The following is a 3941-nucleotide window of genomic DNA, read 5'->3' as shown; positions in this document are numbered from 1 at the left end:
CTTCAGAGTATGTAGTATCCCTCCAACAAGACTTCACTCCACAGTATGTCTTACGAGAGAAAAAAACTTCTCCAAGCATGAGTTTCAGTCTGGCAAAAGCTGTTGTCGATGCCCTCTGCCTCCTACACAGTACTGAGAAACTTTTTGTTCAAATCATCGCATCCTGACAGTCTGGTTACATAAGGAGTCAACACAAGTCCACTTTCAATTTGTGATTCCATATTTAATGTGTTTGTGGGGGAGGTGAGAGGTTTTTTGAGGAGTAAACACCTACCTACGTACCAGCCAATGTGTTAGAGCTGTCTGGAGGGAAAAAAAGAGAGCCATAAGGAAAGATTTTACAAAACTCATTATGGCCACTTTGATCAGATTTGAATAAGTTGCAACCCCAAAAAATGTGTTGTGGTTATGTTCAGTGATAACTCCTGTGTTTTGATTTTGATCAAAACTTGATTAAGTGAGTTTTGTCATAAGACTGAGCACTGCAGCAATGTACTCCTCCGATATTCACAGTTAACTGCATCATTATAAATATTTACATTAACAATATAGAGTTTGAGTTTGCATATATGAACACCGTCTTTAAGAGGACATGTGTAGGTAGGTGTTGTATTGAATGTGTCCGAAAGTTAGTTCAGTGGTGGGAAGAGTGTTAAGTTTTCTTTGAGTGTGATTATGTTTACCTTTAGTTTGGAGTCCGTGCTCTGAAAGTTATTGAAATTAATGTGCTGTACATTTCCACATATTGTTTATTTCTACAGTGGACTGAGAGTTGTTATTGTGATTCAATGTCCTGATCATGTTATTATATTTCAACATCTCAAAACACAGCTATTATACCTGCTATGTGGCCCCAAGCTCATTCACTATTTATGTTTCAGAAGGGACATACCCGTGAAACAAAAGCAGACACACTTTTGAATCAGGTTTTAAAGAAGAAGAGAGTACACCATATAAGATCATTATCACAAAATAAGTCCCAACAGGGTGAGTTAACCGCGAGAAGAAGAAATAGAAAAACCTGGCTGGACCAAATTTACACCTGGTATTAAAGTGCTATTTGAATTTGAATTGAAAGTGTGATCAAAATGTGATCGGGTCTGCCAAATCTCCAGAGGTGGTCTGGCTCACACTGCTATCAGATCTCAGCCTGCCAGGCGTATTTTAATGTTTCTTACATTTGTAACAAAGTAAGAAGATAGGTCATAAATCTCTAACCTTACATTTCTTATCCATAGTGAAGGAATCGCAGCTGCAAAACACTGGCAAGAAATGACTTTTCATCATATCCGTTGCCTCCTTCAAAAGAGTCATAAAAACTGAGCCTCTCTGCCTCACATAGAGAGCAAATACAGGCTATACAGTATTATGTGTTATTATGACCCCCCAGGTTAGCCAGGTAGCCAGTAGTGTCAGCATACTCTGCTGTGTACTAGCAACCAAATGTGAGCCTGCTCTGGCCATTCATGGCTGCCATATTTCCAGTAGTTTTCACAATCAGAATCAGAATCAGAAAAGGTTTTGAGGTTGCAGACCATGTATATTATGTTACGTCATTCATTACAAGTTTGGAAGAAGTAGTGGCAAGTTACAAAAACTGTTAGTTCTTCCACATTTCTGACGACGATATCTCCCATTTAGCGAAAATATGTGTCAACAAACCGTTAGCAAAATGGCTGCAAATGCACCACCAATGACAGTTACATCAAAATAAAATAAAATAAAATTAACACTAGTACAATCAGCTCAGTTAATCTAAAAAAAGGAGCTATACACTGTTTGTTTGTATCTGGGTTCACCTGTTAATGAACTGCTAGAAATAAGTAACACTGTAAAAGTAGCTCATTTAGGCTATTTAAATGAAATGATGATTTAAAGCAGTTCCATGTATAAGTGGGATTGATATGCATGAGCACATATTACAATCTAGTATTATATGCTGTTCATGTGCGACTTAAATTTGAAACCTGTGGCTCACTCTTTTTAATACACTTGTTTGCAATTATGGCAATATAAATTTACCTCCAGTAGCTTTCCTAGTATAGTCATGATTAATCCATCCAAACAATACATACTAACCCATCCTACTGGACTGAACGAAATCCAGAGTCTGTCTGGCACATGATGTGTAAAGATGTGAATAAGGTATTTTAGTTATTTCATACCCTGACTTCTGCTGATAAATGTACCATCTCTTTGATCAAACTCTTGCTTTATGGGCAGATGGTGCAGAAACACTCCTTGCCCTCTCATCTTGTACATAAAGAACATCTGGCCCTCAATCAGTTTGCTCCTCAAGAATTACACAACGAAGGCTACAAATCACTGATGAGAAGCATCAGCATCCCGTCCTGTAATGTGTCACTGTGGCCTTTTGCACTTGAGGGGGTTGAAAAGATTATTTTAATTTTGCTGGTGGCTTGTGAAGCTGCGGGCTAAGTCACTTTTGTGGATCGTCAAGAATCATCATTCGCGTTTTGGACTTTATTCCGGAGTAGTGTGAAGATATAGTGTAGCTGTGGTCATGCAAAACACAAGTCACTGGGATTTAACGCTATGACGCAATGCAGTATTTTTGGTTTTCCTGCTCCTTCCGTTGCACTGGTTGCCACGGAAATAAAGCCCCTTTTTTACATCCATGTCATCAGTGCACTTTTCATTAAGAGTGAGATGACCGGATAGCTTTGCCTACTGTTTATACAACGTGGGTGTGCGTCAGTGTGTGTGTATAGCATCTGTATGCATCTCCTGATTGACTGTATCCCTCTGCGACTCTGTCTGCAGCTCTGCCTCTCCTTCCTCTACTGTGAATTCCAAATGACATTCCTCTCACATATTTAGACCTGATATGAGTCCAACTTGACACAGTTGCATCTCAGATCTTACTTGTTGACATGCTGTGAGCAGGCGGGAGGCAATGGAGCAAAGCAAGCTAATGCTGAGCAGAGAGAGACAGAGCGAGAGGCTACGCAGCGGCAGGACTCAGCTGTGTATTTGCATCCACCCAAAGTTCAGATGAGGACAGACTAGTACACTTGCTGCCTTGAGATTAGGCAGTTTTTTCGGAAGGCAGCAGACAGGGGCGAAGGAGAGAATTTCAACCATACAAAATGCATCCCGTCTTTTAATACGAAACAAATTTAGCTATGTTTATGTGATGACACACAAGCTAAAAACCCAATCTTATTCTTTCTGACTATTCCTCCCTGTAGCATTTTTAAGGTTTACAATGAATGTGTAGACACTATAGGGAGACCTTTAGGGTTCATCAAGCATTAGGGAAGGATCACATATGGAGTTACACATCAGAGCAGAACAAAGGGCTAAAGAAGGAGAAAACATCCATCTGAGACAGAGAAGCTTCTCCGTGGTAATTCGGTTGACACATAAACGGCTAAAAGGCTATAGGCCTGGGGGAAGGATGTCCTGAACATAATGAGAAGCATGTAAGTAAGCATAATGAGAAGCAGAACGTATGTGGAGGGCTCCTACGTGCTCTGCATGTGTGAGGGACAGCATATTTGTTAACTGGCTTATGTTAGACCTTGCTCTCTTCCTACAGATTGTCCCTGCTCATATGTTTTGTTCATCAGATGCTCAGAAAGCACTAAACATTTAAATCAATGTCCTCCTAAATGTTGAAGCTTGATGCATATTGACAGAAAAGATTGCCCTTCTGTGTTCCAGCCTACACGCTGTGCTACGTCTCTTGCATTTACTGTGAACTATTCCCTGAGGTTTCCATAAACTATGCAGTGAGGCCCTCTTTCTATAGCCTACAGTATGGACCTCTCAAAGAATCAGGGGGCCTGTTAACCTAAAACAGCTTTCCCATGCCAAAAAAAGAACGATTGAATGTCAGCCCAGCAGCTTGCCCTTGAAGTAACCAGTGAAGAGACTGAGTGAATGAGAGCCCATGGTTGATTTCCACATTAGCCTTT

Source organism: Enoplosus armatus, chromosome 15 (genome assembly GCF_043641665.1).
Source record: "Enoplosus armatus isolate fEnoArm2 chromosome 15, fEnoArm2.hap1, whole genome shotgun sequence".
Lineage (NCBI taxonomy): Eukaryota > Metazoa > Chordata > Actinopteri > Centrarchiformes > Enoplosidae > Enoplosus > Enoplosus armatus.
Note: the sequence above shows the minus strand (reverse complement) of the source record.